Raw genomic sequence first — 15625 nt, forward strand, 5'->3', positions numbered from 1 at the left:
TCATGATCTCACAGTTCGTGAGTTCGAGCCCCGTGTCAAGACTCTTTGCTGACAACACGGACCCTGCTTGGGATCTGTCTCCCTCTCTCTCTCTCTGCCCCCCACCCCTCTCTCAAAATAAACAAAAAACAAACAAACAAAAAAAACTCCCTTCCTGGCTGGCTGGCCTCAAGCTGTGGCACAACTGGGACTCTGCTCTTGAAAAGAGGAAAACAGAAGTCACTCCATTTACAGTTAGATTCTTAGAAGGTGTGGGTTTAAATTATACTGTAAACGGGGAGATGCGACTGGCCAGCACAGCCGGGCAGAGAAATGCCTTCCACCTCCTGTCCTGCTACACAAGTTACACCCACCGCAGCAGTAACTACCACCACCACCCCCCCATCCCAAGGCTCCAAGGCCCAGAGGGGTGCCCTCCTGCTGTATGTTGAGGGGCCAAGGGCCCGCACCGCTGGGCGCAGGCCCACCTCTGCTGTCGGGAGAGAGCACGCTCTGGAGGCGAGGCCCTGCAGAGGGTGCGATGCAGCCGACACGGGGTCTGGGGGTGCAACGCTCTGACCCAAGTCGACTGCAAGGACAAAACAAGCAACTAAAACTTGGGGTCAGAGGATGGCTAAGCTCAGAGGCCTCCGTGCGATCAAAACTAGGACAGTAAGGGGCGCCTGGGGGCTTCAGTCGGTTAAGCATCCAACTCTTGATTTCAGCTCAGGTCATGATCTTGCGGTTCGTGGGATCGAGCCCCGAGTCGGGCTCCAGGCTGACAGCGCAGAGCCTGATTAGGATTCTCTCTCTCTCTGTCTAGGCCCCTCCCCGGCTCATGTGCTCTGTTTCTCTCTCTCTCTCTCAAAATAAATAAATAAACTTTAAAAACAATTAAAACAACAAAAAAGAAGTCGGGCAGGTAAGACCATCTGTATCTTTCCCTCCCTTCCCCTAAGACCCCAAAATAAACAGGGCTCTTGGGATGCATCGACAGTGAAGGCAGGAGGGAGGGCGGCCCTAATGCCCAAATGATCCCCCCCACCCTCACTGACAGCCTTCGACCCCGCCCCTCCAGGATCAAGATTCCCATGCTGGCTCCACCCAAATCCAGAGCCCCGGTCAGAGGCACCCTGCAAACCAAAGCCTGTGATTTACTAATTTCCCTGTTAGCCACTAACTGGGTCCCTCTCAGACCCTCTTATTTCATGTTACAGCATCTTCCCGAACCCCCAGGGGATGGGGCTCCGACTCACAGATCAAAGAGAAGTGAGCTCATTTTATTCTTAATATTTGTTTTTGAGAGAGAGCGAGAGACAGAGTGTAAGCAGGGGGAGGGGTAGAGAGAGAGGGAGACAGAATCTGAAGCAGGCTCCAAGCTCTGAGCTGTCGGCACAGAGTCCAACAAAGGGCTCGAACTCATGAACCGCGCGCAAGATCATGACCTGAGCCGATGTCGGACGCTTAACCGACTGAGCCACCCAGGTGCCCCTGAGAAATGAGTTCTAAAGGGAACCTCTTGCTACCAGAATGTTCCATGTGTGCAGGGTTGTGGCCAGCCTGCAGACCCCAGTGCCCCACCTGGGACAGTTAGCTAGTCCAAACTGTGCTCTCTGGAACTAATCAATGACTAGAAAAAGGTCAGGAAAATGAGAACCAATGTAATGCTTTATCTAATACGTCATAGGTCGTGTTCAAGTTAGCGGAGCCTAACATGGGGCCAAATTAGTTCTCTTTAACGCAGGGGATCATAGAGGATGGGAGGAGCCGCACCCCGTCCCCGGTGGGGTCAGCACTGCCTTGGAGAAGATGCACACACTAGACCACCCAGCGGAATGGCCTGTGCCTGAAGCCCACACGCCTGCACGCCCCCCCGGCTCCCTCCGTGTCCCGTAAAAGTGCATTTTAGACTCGTCTGGCTAGGACTAAGGGTGCAGTGTGAGGCCACAGAGAATACAAACTGGTTTTTAAAAAATCTAAGACCTTCAGGGCACACAGGTGGTTTAGTCGGTTAAACGTCCAACTCTTGATTTCGGCTCAGGTCATGATCTCACCGTTCCTGAGTTTGAGCCCCTCGTCTGGTTCTGCGCTGACAGGGCGGAGCCTGCTTGGGATTCTCTCTCTCTCTCTCTCTCTCTCTCTGCCCCTCCCCCACCTACACCCGCGCTCTTCTCCCCCCCAAATAAATAAATAAGCATTTAAAAAAATACAAAAAACAAAAATCTAAGACTTTCTACCTTGGACTCATCCCTGGAGAAGCCCATCGCGAGAACTGTCAGTGACCACAAAGGCACCCGTGTCCCCTGCCCAGCCATCCCCCAGACCCAGCGGGCTCCAGGCCCCCCAAGCACCCAATGGGTCCCACACATGCCGCACGAGAGGTCACCACATCAGCATTCGGGTCAAGAAAGTGTTTTGTGGCTACAGTGTTTTTGGACATGCCGTCCATGGACCAAACTTCGGGGACCCACCATTTAGTCCCTACACCTAGTGACCTCGCTGGGCATGCAAACTCATCCAAACGGGGGACGGACAGCCCCAGACCCAGCTGCCCAGTCCCGGAGGGTAGACGTGACATGCCCCACACGGTGTCTTCCACGTCAGCAGACCCCCACGCTTAAGCTGCCACGGATAACTAGATTTCAGGCCCCAGACAGGAGGATGAACTGTGAAACGAGGCTTCGTTTCATTGCATGCCCACGCCAAGACGTCCCTGATGGGGCTGTCGGAATCCAGAGGCTGGCGGCTTTGATGGTAACAGGTAAGACCGGGACGCGGGGTGGAAGCTGAGCAGACAATCAAAGAAGTGGGGACAAGCGTGATCAGGGACGCCTCGGGCCTTTTTCCAGGTGTGTTCCTTCCACGCTGCAATCAGCTTGCCAGGGACAAAACCAGCCCCAACCCTCAAGGAGTCTCGGCACGACGCGTAACAACCCCGAGGCATGGATGAAGGAGCCGGTCAGCGGGAGGGAGCACAGGGGCCACGAAGGATGCCCACGGCCACGTGGGAGCATCAGCCCAACCCACGACACCAGGTACCTTCCTTCCGTACCATGCCTGCCGGAGCTTCCGGCACGAAGTGCTCGCCGAGGAAGGTGAAAACAGAGGCAAGACAAAGCACCTGTGCCCTGGGTGTGGGACACGGATGGGATGGGGGCCACGATGAGGTTACTTCTCCCATCATTTCGTTCCCCACGCTGATTTCTGTAGCCTCCGGGAAGAGCCGGATAGGACGCTTCTGCCCCTTTCCTTCATCTCCCTCCGGTTTACAGAAACCAGTCTGTACCAGTGGTGGTGTTCCTCCAGGACTAGGGTAAAAGTCTGATGTCGCGGTTCATGGGAAGCAAGCCTCGCTTGGTGGGACGGGGCAGGAGCAGGGAGGCCAGAGCTAAGCCCGACTCCGTGTGGGGAACATGGTCTCCATGAGGGCTCACTGGCTGGTGGGGGGCAGGGAGGGATCACACCCCAGGAAAAAAAAAATCAACTTTCGTGTTCGCTATCCAGAGAGAAAGAAACACGAAATGTCCACGCGTGCACCTTTTGAACCTGAACAGGATTCTAAAATGTTACTCAGCATCTAACGCGAGGCTGATGCTCGGGAAGGATCTGCTGAATAAACCCGATTAATGAAGGGATTAGAACCCTCCTGTTCTGCACTATAGACAGGCAAGGAAAACCCAAGGGAGTCCAGGTCATGACAGGTGGTAACACGGAACAGGAGAAGGGACGTGAGTGTAGGAAATGGGGAGAGAAAGGCCAGCACCTCTGTCCCCGAGAAATCTGGACCCGACTTCCTCAGTCCAGGGTCCTGTCTGTTAGAGGCTGACCTCAAACATTCCCACGCTGGAACGCTGACCCCAGAATGTGCCGCTGGAATACTGACCCCAGAATGTGCCGTATCTGGAGATAGGGTCTTTAAAGAGGTGCTTAAGGGGGCACCGGGGTGGCTCAGTCGGTTAAGCGTCTGACTTCAGCTCACTTCATGATCTCAGGGCTCACGGGTTTGAGCTCTGTGTTGGGCTCTGTGCTGACAGCTCGGAGCCTGGAGCCTGCTTCTGATTCTGTGTCTCCCTCTCTCTCTCTCTGCCCCTCCCCCACCACTCACACTCTGTCTCTCCAAACTGAATGAATGTTATAAAAAAAAATTTAAAGAGGTGATTAAGATAATTCGGGGTCTGGGGTAGGCCTCAATCCAAGAGGACTCATGTCCTTAGAAGAAAAAGAAAGCAGAACCCAGAGGCACACGGGAGGAAGACCATGCTGGCACCGAGAAGACATTCATCTACACGCCAGAGACGGAGGCTTTCTAAGACTCTCAGACTTCTGGCCTCCAGAGCTGTGACCAAACGCACATGTGCTGTTCAAGCCGCCCTACCCGGGGTATTTGTTACAGCAGCCTGAGCTGACTGATACACTCTCCAGCACCCACCGTCCTCCCTGGGACCAAAGGCTGTAGCAGGCCCGTTTGCTGGAAGACTGTTCCGGGCTCAGTTCTCCAACTAGCGTCGCAGCCCCATGGACAGCATGGTAAGAACCCCACAACCCAGCCGACCGGGACAGAAGGGAAGGTCCAGGTGTAGCACCTGCCCCAGAGGCTCATTATTTATGGGCACCCCACTACCAGTGCTAAGGTGGGACGCACCCCGCACAGGCTCCAAGCTCCATCGGAAAACAAAGCCTGAGGCAGGAGCCGCCCCCCATTCTGTCCTGGCCCGTCGCCAAACACAACAGCTCCTTGGCAGAACACCAAAGGGAGGCAGGCGAGGGAGAGGCACAGCGGGCGTGGAGAGTGGTCTGCAGAGCCCAGGGAGGCCCAGTGACATCTCTCAAGTCACCCAGCTCAGCACAGGGAGCAGAGGGGAGGCAAGGGGACACAGAGAGACAGGCGCAGAAACACCGGAAGAAAGCATCCGTCGTCAGGCCCCTGCCTACAGCGACCCTCACTTACTGATCTCAGCTCAATCAATATTTACCAGACGCTTCTCCCAAGAGAGAATCCCACCTCTGGGTAAAGACCGAACAGACCTTACCTGTCAGGGGCTCGCTCTGGCTCCGCTGGTTTGGCAGCCGCCTCGGCTCGACCACAAGGACCCAGGTGAGAACCAGGTGCCGGTCACGGTCGCGGGGCTCCCGCTCCCCACAGCTCCCTGCTCCGGTTCAGCCTCATGCCCGGCTCCAAAGCTGAAAAGTCAAAGAGGCCGTCACTGAACACCTTGAACTTGGCCAAACACAAATCTTCTGCTCTGCACCCAAGACTCCAGTCTCCTTGAAACAGACACGTGGAATATTTTTCTTTTCAGGGAGATTTAACTTAAAAGATTCTACAAGGAGCAGAGAAAGGAAGAGGTCCACAAGGACCAGGCTTTTTCTAGTCGGCACGTCAACCGACTGCAGGGGCAGATCCTGCCGGCGGAGACCGGAGGACACGGGGAGGCCGCCCCACGTCCCGGGTCACCGTCTTCCCTCGGCAGTAGAAGCAAGTGCCCCCGAGGCAGGCTGGGAATGGAACGCACAGACCTCTGCCCTCTCACAAGGCCAAGCGTACCTAGCATTCGTGCTGGGAGCCCAAATCCGAGCCCACGTCGTCATTCCCGGGGTCCTTGCAGGCTGCAACCCTCACCCCACCCCACAGAGACCCCCTTCCGTCTCAGCCCGGGTACCCGCTCCCTGGTGCCAGCAGGGAGCACGGACTGATGTTCTCCACGAGGCGCACGCGTGTTCAGCGGGAAGGGGCAGAAGCGGGCAGACCCGAGGTCTGACCCCTGGCCACTTCCTTTTTCGCCGCCTTATGCAGCTCATCTACTGATGGACGGGCAGGAGGGCTGTTCTAGGCTTGAAGAGGAGTGTCAGCACCAAGGCAGAGGCTGGAGGAGAGTTTCCAGTCACCAGGGTGCTCCCTGAGCCGGGCTCCTCTACAGGCCGGTGGGGAGAGAGCCCACCTCCCCGAGGACAGTAACATATGCTGCTGAATCGTCACGTGCCGAGTGACACACACGCCCCCAACGACTCAGCAGGGAGAAGAGCACGGAGCGTTCATCACCGCTGCTGCCTCTGTGTGTCCGAGCCGGTCCCCTGCCCGCGGTGTGGGTGCCCCTGCAAGGAGAGGAGATGCCTAGACTAACCTTTCCTGATCACTCGACAGTGGAAATAAAACGTGCCCTGCTGCTGACCCGCGATGGAAGAAGTCAGGGACCTAGAATTTACTAGAAAACCACCGCAGGCGGTCCCACCAGACACACTGGCTGGAGATCACGCATGAGAGCCAGAGAGCCCTGGTGCCTCTGCAGGTGACACCCGGGTGAGTCGGGAGAGTCACTGAATTCACTGAGCCCGAGTCCCCAGCTCCAAAATCGACATGGAAATACCACCTCCCCCCGAGGGCTTTTACAAGGAGGAAACGAGCTGACGCATGTCAAGCTGTTGGACCCAACACACAGTAAACGCTGAACGAATGCTAGATTTTCACGAATGTGACTCGGCCAGCAGCGCGCCCGTTGTCAGACGTGGAACACGCCAGCCACCTACAGGCTGTGAAGCCTACTGATGCTCAGACAGGATGCTGGCCTTAGGATCGAGAGGGGCACGCAGGTCACAAAAGTATGTGGGGGCATCACACTGAACGCCACCTGCACACGCAAAGGCGTTTTACTAAGGGCACCTGCTGTCATCCTCGCAAAGAATTTGTAACTCCAAAAAGGATTACAGCAAGTGTATCAGGCAGGACATCTCTAAATTCTAGTAGCTAGGTTGTCCACAAATTAAAAAAAAGAAAAAAAAAAAGGTGAACGGTCAGACAAGCATGAGGGTCTCTGAAATGACAATGGGCCGGGACCGGGGAAACGGACTTGGGTCACGTAACACATCCACTCCTCACACTCTGAGAGGTTTCCCATCTTTTCCAGAGAAACTAATCTTTTTCTGGAGTCTGATCCGAATGCCCCATGGCTACTTCCAGATGTAGCTCTCACACGTATGCTTTTAAATTTGCAACACACACTCGGGACGTTTGCCCCTGACCGCGGGCACCAGGGCGTCGGCTGGCTGAGGGGGCTCGGGGGTCAGGCTCCTGATTTCCGCTGAGGTCACGATCTCACGGTTCATGGGATCGAGCCCCACATCGGGCTCTGTACTGACAGTACGGAGCCTGCTTGGGATTCGCTCTCTCTCTGCCTTTCCCCACCCGTGAGCTCTCTCTCTCTCTCAAAACAAAGAAATAAACCTTTTTGAAGAACTATGGGCAACATAAATTAATCTATAATTAAAGAAAAATGACATCCAGTTGTTTGTTCCACCATCGTTGTCTATTCTAGGAATGTGGATATCGAACTTCCCAGCAGAGAGAACAAACACAGGACGGTTTCTGAACACGGTGAGCTGTAAGAGCTCCTGAGATGCGTCCTCACCAAGGGCAGGACCACCCGCCAGGCACAGAGAACTGCTTTAAAGAAGCCTCCAGCGCCGTGTGCGCTGGCCCGTCCACACCCACGGCCGCTGTCGCCAACACCAGCAGAGCACAGCCCGACGTGCTGCCCGAGCCGGCCGCGTGCCTCACATGTACCGGCGCCCCGGGGACTCTGTGCCATTCGCGCATCAGTCCAGACAGCGCGCTGCTGCGGGTTCACGGTCAGACACGACGCGAACTTGAAATCCCACATGCGTGAACGTGGGCAAAAAACAAACATCTGGACTCACTTCCAGAGTGTTTCGGAAACAAAGGACCCCTTGATTTCTCTGTAGCATCTGTGATACCTTCCAAAAATTCCAGAGTGAGTATTAATCTTTCCATCCGTCTAGCTTCCCTGCGCTAAATATTTAGAGTAATAACAGTGACTATTTAGACATTCAACAAACCCCCACGTTCACGAAGAGGCTATTGGGCGGGTTCAGCCACACGGCTCTGGAATGAAGTCTAGGCCTTTATAAAAGGGGACAGAATAGCCTTAATTCAAAAAACTGAACTCAGCACTGTGCTGATGTCAGAGCCCGCTTGTGACAGCAAACTGAGAAAGACAGCTGGAGAAACAGATCAACGAAATGGAACTGAAGGCAAGTTTTTTTTTTTAAAAAGTCATTATACAATTTCAGAGTGCTACTGCCCGAACCTGAGGACAGTGGAAGAGAGAAGCGAGGATTAAAGCGGAAACACCGCACCTCGCGTCACTTTCAGCGGGATGTGCTATTCCAGCAAGGCCACAGTTGCCCCCACCCGGCGGGCGGGATGGGTCATGAGGAAAAAGGAAACTGGGAGCAGAAGGAAGTTAAAACACAACGAGATTCCCCCCCCCAAATGCCAACATCATACTTTGGAACCGGCGAACACGCAGGACACGTTCAGCAACGACAACCGCACAGTGACTCAGCTCCCGCGTGGCCCGTCCACCAGCGGACCCTCAGTGGGGGCTCCACAGAGATGGCTAGTGGGCCCAGGACAGAGCAGCCACATCCCAAACTGGCCGCCATCACAGAAACCGACACAACTTAATCAAAACGGATGAATGGGCCACGAACAGGGTCCTCAATTCCAGGGTCAAGCAGAACCAGCGATCCCAGAACCAGTCTTCACCGTGTGGCTTCCAGGAGCCACCAAGCAAGCTCAAAGATGGGTTACCCCATGGACCCGTGTCTGCGGCCGCCCAGACTGGAAAGGCAGTTAAGACAAGGGAGCGCCTACTTGAGAGAGGGAGGACGCTTCTCTCTACAAGTGATCTAAGGTCAGTGCCACAGTGAGGGTCAGGACAAACCCATGCACTCACAGACACAGTAACTGACCAGAGAATGGGGGAAAACACCCTTCTCGCAGCTGATACACACACGCGCATATTTCAGTCCAGTGCTAGCAAGAGCCCTAGGTACACCAAAGGGTATCACCATGCACTTGACGTGCTTGAGAGACCCGGGCAAATGGAAACATGCTACGTTCCTAGAGGGGAAGATTAAACACCACACAAAGACTTTGATCCTCTTAACAGTAATTAGTTTCAAACCTAAAATTAATTTTGTAAATGAAATGCAGGCATCGATCTAAATGCATTAAAACTACCAAAGTACCGTGAGATTGTCGATTGTAGCACATTAGGGGAGAACTGCACTCACCCTATAGTAAATTATAAAGCAAAAGTAGTTAAAATAGTGTGGTACCGACATATAGATACATGCGAGCATTCATCAGAAAGAGAAGGACTTAGGGGAGCAGGGTGGCTCAGTCAGGGGAGCGTCGGCTCTTGACTTTGGCTCTGGTCACGACCTCATGGCTCATGGGATCGAGCTCCGAGTCAGGCTCTGTACTGACAGCACAGAACCTACATGGGATTCTGTCTCTACCCCCCTCCCACATGCGCACGTGTTTTCTCTTTCTCTCTCTCTCAAAAGTAAATAGGGGCGCCTGGGTGGCTAAGTCGGTAAAGCGTCCCACTTTGGCTCAGGTCATGATCTCACGGTTCATGGGTTCGAACCCCACATCTGGCTCTCTATTCTCAGTGTAGGGCCTGCTTTTGATTCTGTCTCCCTCTCTCTCTCTGCCCCCCCGCCCTTGCTCACACTCTGTCTCTCTCTCTCTCTTTCTCTCTCTCTCTCTCTCTCTCTCTCTCTCAAAAATGAATAAATGTTAAAAAAATTTTTTAATGAATAAACAAAAAGAAATTAGGGCCAGCAAGCCCAGATGACAGCAGGAATCACCATGGTTTGAGGCCCTCAGTGATACAGTGAGGTACGAAACAGGAACATGGTGTGAAAGTTGTCCAGGAAAAAAGAAAAGCCAGTGTTGTTTCCAGAGGGCATTCAGGACCAGCTAAAAACCGATGTCAGCATCAAATGAGGTCACAATCCCAGAGCAACCCACACAATGGCAGCAAGACACTTCTGAAGCAAGGATAAAGTGGTTTCATTCACAGAAGCAACACAAATAATGTACTTAAGAAGCACACACAAGAGGCTCTGAAGAAAACATAGAAACTTCTGGTGACAAACCTAAAAGAAATCTGGAAGACACCAAGGCGCAGAGAACTTTCTGGAAAGGCAAGACCTCGCAGCGCGGCTCCTGCCCCAGGTAATGGGTGCAGGTGCGTGTGGGGCAGTCCCGGCCAATACCCCAGGCCGCCAGGGGCACGGGGACAAGAATGGGGACAGACACAGAAGGGTACAGAGCCCGGAACACGATCTGGGTGGAGCTGAGCATCCAGGTATGCGCGGAAAATAAGATCCAGGATAAGTGGTTACTGATGTTCAGTAAGATACGTGCAGGAGCCTCTCTGCACACCATTCCCGATAGATGGACAATTTAAACCTTACAAATGACTAAGAGAAAATACGGAAGCATAACGGCACAAAATCTGGGCGAGGAAGACCTTCCAAAGCAAGATTTTCAATCTGGAAGCCACGAAGGAAAAACCACCTCCTCTATGGCAACAAGCCCTCTCTACAAAATCAAAGGACAAGCAAAAACTTTGGGAGAACATACTAGCAACGCTATGTGGCCGTCTGCATTTAGCAAATGTCTTGTTAATTAAAAAATAAGACAAGCAGGGGCACCCAGGCGACTCAGGCGGTTAAGTGTCCGACTCTTGGTTTCGGCTCAGGTCACGATCTCACAGTCTGTGGGTTCGAGCCCCGCGTCCAGCTCTCTGCTGACAGCTTGGAGCCTGCTTGGGATTCTCCCTCCCTCTCTCTCTCTCTCTCTCCCTCAAAATAAATAAACATTAAAAAAAAAAGTTAAGCAGCCCAAAATAAAATGGGGAGGGGACAGAAGCCAATGATTCTCAAAATGCACATGCAAAACACGCTCAACTTGAGTGGTAACCAGGCAAATAGAAGCACTGGCAACAAGGGGGCTGTAATTTGGATCCATCGTATTGCTGGAAGTCGAACACCCAGAGCCCATGGAGGGTGGGGATACTGTGGCGGGGGAGGGGGGCAGGTCAGCGGGGCTCCCCTAAGCTGCAGGCAGGCACATGCTCAACAGGCTTCAGGCAGCATCTCACGGCCTCCTAGCTCACCCTCACATGCACATGCGCACGTACACACACACACACACACACACACACACACACACACACACACACACACAGGCTCATACACACACGTGCATACACACACATCACTGACAGGCATACTCCCTAACATGGAAAAGCTGGAAGCAACACATGCGCCTGTCCCTGTCCCCCCCACCTTGCTTCAGGCCACTGTGGTGGCCACCAAGTGCATGTGGCACAACCCACGAGTCCCCCATTCTCCCCTCCCCTCACACCTCGCTCTCCCTCCTGCAAGCCAGCAGCCCAGGCGCTCTCCCACTGCCTTCCACCAGGATGCCACTCCCACCTGACCCTGAAGCAGCCTCGGCACCTGCCACCCCCCCATGCCCCCCCCCACCCCTGGCTCAAGCTGGCAATGGGTTCCACACCCCCTCTGGAAGAATGACCCCCACCTTCCTTCCCCCTCCCCACCCAGACCCTGCTGGGGGCCCTGCCCCTCGGCCCAGGATCCTCTGGTCCTGCGGCTGAATCCCCCTGACCTCTCCCTCCATGTCTGTGTCCCCCACCGACAGCAGGAGCCCAAAGGTGCAGAACTGTGCTGAGCACGTGAAAAACCGCCTGGGGGGCAGCCTGGGAACCACTTCGCGGCTCGGCCGGCCCACGTGGAACCGGGTTTCTGGCTCAGCTCCGCAGAGCAGCCTGCCTCCAGTGCCTCAGTTTCCTCAGCTATAAAATGGGAATAAGACAGCCCCACCTCTGTGCAGGGATTAAATGATGCAAATCCCAAAACGTGCTTCTCGCTGAACTGGCCAAAGCTGGCCTTGACCGAGCTCCAGGCAAAGACCAAGGAGGAAAAGAGCCGAGGAGGGGGAGGGAGGTGATACTCGAGTGGAAGGGGAAAGGGACACACAACCCACGTTGTGTGGGTCCACGAATTCACCGGAGAAAAGAGCCCAGGAGAACACAGACCATCACTGACCCAGAGGGAGGCCACCCGATGGCCCAGAGGGCACAGGTGTGACCCTCACTCTGTTCCACAGACTTCTGGGTTTGGATTTCTGTAAGAAGGCACATGAATCACTTACGTAACTGCAGAATTGATCTTTCTGGTAAAGAGTGCTTCTGTCAAGTTTCCGACCGGTGGTCTTGCTGCTTCTCCCCACTCCGTGCCTCCCTGCAAAGCCCCGCCTGAGCCCCCTGTGATGCCCAAGCGTGGTTTCCCTCCCTCAGCCCTAGAGGCTGGCTCTCCCCTCTCCACAGTCTAGGAATTCCAGAGAAATCACTGCTCTGCACCAAAAACAATGAAGCCATTAAGTGCTTCAGGCCAGTCACATGAACAGGAACGGCGCAGAAGCTTCTAGAAACGCGGAAAGACTCTGCCCCTCTTCTTTTCTTTTCTTTTCCTACCTTCCTTTCTTCTGCATTCTCTTTCTTCCCTTAGGAAGTTAGGGGGAAAAAAACAACAAGGAAAGTAGGGGCGCCTGGGTGGCTCAGTCACTTAAGCGTCCAACTTCGGCTCAGGTCATGATCTCACGGTTCACAAGTTCAAGCTCCGAGTCAGGCTCTGCTGTCAGCTCAGAACCTGGAGCCTGCTTCAGATTCTGTGTCTCCCTCTCTCTCTGTCCCTCCCCTCATGTTCTGTCTCCCTCTCTCCCTCCCTCTCTCTCTCTCTCTCAAAAATAAACCTTAAAAAATTAAAACAAAAAAAAAAAGAAGAAGAAAGTAAAAGTTGCTATTAGTTGTGGAGAAAACACGCTATGTAACTGCTCCTACAACAATAATTTTGAGGGAGGGACCAGTGGTGGCACGTTAAGACTCCACTTCTCCTGGGGCACCTGGGTGGCTCAGTAGGTTAAGCAACTGACTCTTGGTTTCAGCTCAGGTCATGATCTCACGGTTCATGAGTTCAAACCCTCGTCAGGCTTTGCAAAGACAGCGCGGAACCTGCTTGGGATTCTTTCTCTCCCTCTCCCTCTGCATCTCCCACATCCCACTCTCTCTCTCTCTCAAAATAAATAAACTTAAAAAAAAAAAAAAAGATTCCACCCCTCTTCACAGGAGAAATCTGTAGGAAACAGAGTCAGTCTTGTTCGAAGCTTATCACCACTCCAGAACAGCCCAATCATGGGGCACACCCCAAAATCCAATATTCCCCCACCTTCAGCACATAGTAGGTAAAAGACAATCACGTCTCCTTCTCTGTATCGCTCAACAGATGCAGTATGTAATGACCGTGGGTTCTAGGTGGGGGGTATTACAAATATACGTAAGGAAAAGTGGTCCTTCAGGGCAGGAATTCAAGACTTAACAGTGTCACGCTCCTCCCTGAACAGGACCTCCTCTGGCCACATGGTCACCAGCTCAGGACTCACGGGCTTGGGGACTCTCCCTGGAAGGCAGAATGTTCCAGTCAGGCACGCGGAGCCAGCTGCACACCCACTGGTCCGACCCGGGAGTCACAGGTGGCAGCCCCCAGGAGCCGACCCCTCTCGCGGACCCTGCGGCCAAGCTCAGCATCACTTAGGGTCTGAAGAACGGTTCCTACATGATCCTTTCAAGGCACATCTCTTAGATTCCACCTCCCAGCGAGCCCATTTTGACGGTCGTCTCCTGTTCACGGATGTGACCCATGGGAGGGGGTGACCAGCACAGAGCTGACCTTCTGACATGCACTGCATCTTTCTGTCCTTCCCCGTCCACTCCCTTGTCACGTGCCTCCCAGTGACCCTGTTCCACCCCGGGACACCAGCCGAGCAAGTGGGAGCAAGCTGGGCAGGGACCCCGTGATGCTCCCTGAACCTCAGGCCGCTGACCTGTGCAAGGAGGCCTCGGGCGCCCACCGGCTCCTTATGACCGGGTCGGGAGTCAGAGCTGTTTAGGTGGAGAGGCGCTCTGCTTTCCAGACATCAGACAAAGCACCTGCATCAGAGATGCTCTCGGACGGGCCACCTTCCCATCACCCGGCCCACTTACAGGTGGCTGCATGGTGACAGACAGAACACGGAGCAACTCTTGGCCATTTTCCTCGAGACACTGTGCTAAGGCTCTCATAAGCCCAGCAGTTCACGGCAGGCCCTGGACGGCTCGTGTGACCTTCTTTAACAACACGTTACATGTTTACCTTTGTCCCGAAAGTCATGACTTTCTCATTAATTCACTCCACAAACATCCACCGAGTGCTCGCTGTGTCCTCTGTCCTAGTTAGCACCGTCAACTGCAGAGCCATCTGGAATATGGTCCCCAGCCTCGTTTCTTCGGGCAAGAGGTTAGAGACGCAGGAGTGTGACGTGACACACCTTGGTTGAGACCCCGTAAGGAAACCCACGGGAAGAAAACCAGCGTGTGACATGCGTGGCCAATCGCCGCTTTTATGAGTTCCACAAACCCTGCACACGCATGTTGAAACACGTCCCAAAAGAACTTGTTCTCAGGTGCCTGGCGGGGGACGCCCAGCTGTTGATAATCCCCGTGGGGACAGCCCTAAACAACTGCTAGCTTCTCTAAGGAATCCCAGCTATTCACACATCATTGACCAACAGCACGTCCTCCCCCTGGGAAAGTTTGCCTCCTGGACCAGAGGCAAAGGGAAACGGAGAGCCCCACACACATTCCGATGAGCAGGGGCCCCTGGGGGACCTGGTATCCCCAGCAAAAATGCTACACCAAGCCCACCTCTGAGCTCAGGTGAGTGCACCCCAAAGTCCCCAGTGTTCCTCACAGGAACAGAGTGTTGGTGACAAGGCGGGGTCTTCCCTTGCAAAGCTAATCCAGACCTCAGCTCCACCCTGAAACCCACACCAACATTCCCTTATTCCTCCTCCTGGTGATCTGAGCTATTAAAACAGTCACAACAGGCTGACTTCAAATGGTCTCCCGTCAAAATTCCTGAAGTTAATCTAAATCATTTTACGATTCCATTTCCTTCCACGATTGTGATGCCAAATGCGCAGAAAAAGGTGGGAGCCACCACACCACATAGGAGGCCTCCCGGGAAGAAAGCGGACCTAGAGACCCAAGGAGGAATTGGTCCTTCATCTTGACCAAAGCCACCCACGTCAGTGACTGGAACACTTTCTCTTCGCCAACAGAGACCACGTATTCCTCACGTCCCCTGACTCTCCTTCACTCTTCCCAAGCTGGTTCCCAACCCCTGGATACGCTCTATGGCTCACCATGCACCACCTGCGTGATATAACAAATAAATATTTGGCCTTTGTCTAGTTCCTGGCACACGGTTCCTGAAACCTCCAGAGTGATGGGTGTCTTGTACACTAATGGAGCAGGTCGCTGGGATCCCGTGATACCTCTGAGGGTGGGAGCTGGTCACCTGAAAGACCAGGGGTGGTTAGAACATGAAACTTTCAGCGGCCCCCACCTTCATGAGCTCTGGGGAAGGAAGAGGAGCTAGAGACAGAACTAATCACAAGTGGCCAATGAGTTGATCAACCGTGTCTACCTAATGGAACGCCCACACACAGCCGTAAAGGACGGGGTTCAGAGAACTTCCAGGTGGGTGAGCCCTCTGGGGTGCTGGGAGGGTGGCGCACCCACGGAGGGCACGGAAGCCCCACGGGGTCCCTCCCCTGTACCCTGCTCTATGCGTCTCTTCCATCTGGCTGTTCCTGAGTTGTAGCCTTTATAATAAACCTACAAGTGTAAGTAAAGGGCCTTCCCGAATT

The 15625-nt window shown here is 54.0% G+C and overlaps 1 protein-coding gene across 6 annotated transcripts in view; it reads right to left on the reverse strand.

Annotated features, from left to right (window-relative positions):
- GRB10 (growth factor receptor bound protein 10) overlaps window positions 1-15625 on the reverse strand; it is a 191982-nt gene that overhangs the window by 143718 nt on the left and 32639 nt on the right. For all 6 annotated transcript variants that reach the window (XR_006965152.1, XM_047096039.1, XM_047096040.1 and 3 more), the window contains exon 2: window positions 5010-5160. The gene's annotated coding sequence lies outside the window, so the exon portion shown is untranslated. The remainder of the gene's footprint in view (window positions 1-5009; window positions 5161-15625) is intronic.

This window comes from Lynx rufus, unplaced genomic scaffold, assembly GCF_022079265.1.
Source record: "Lynx rufus isolate CCGP_SWC_20201006 ecotype Redwood Valley unplaced genomic scaffold, mLynRuf1.p SCAF_4, whole genome shotgun sequence".
In the NCBI taxonomy this organism is placed as follows: Eukaryota; Metazoa; Chordata; class Mammalia; order Carnivora; family Felidae; genus Lynx; species Lynx rufus.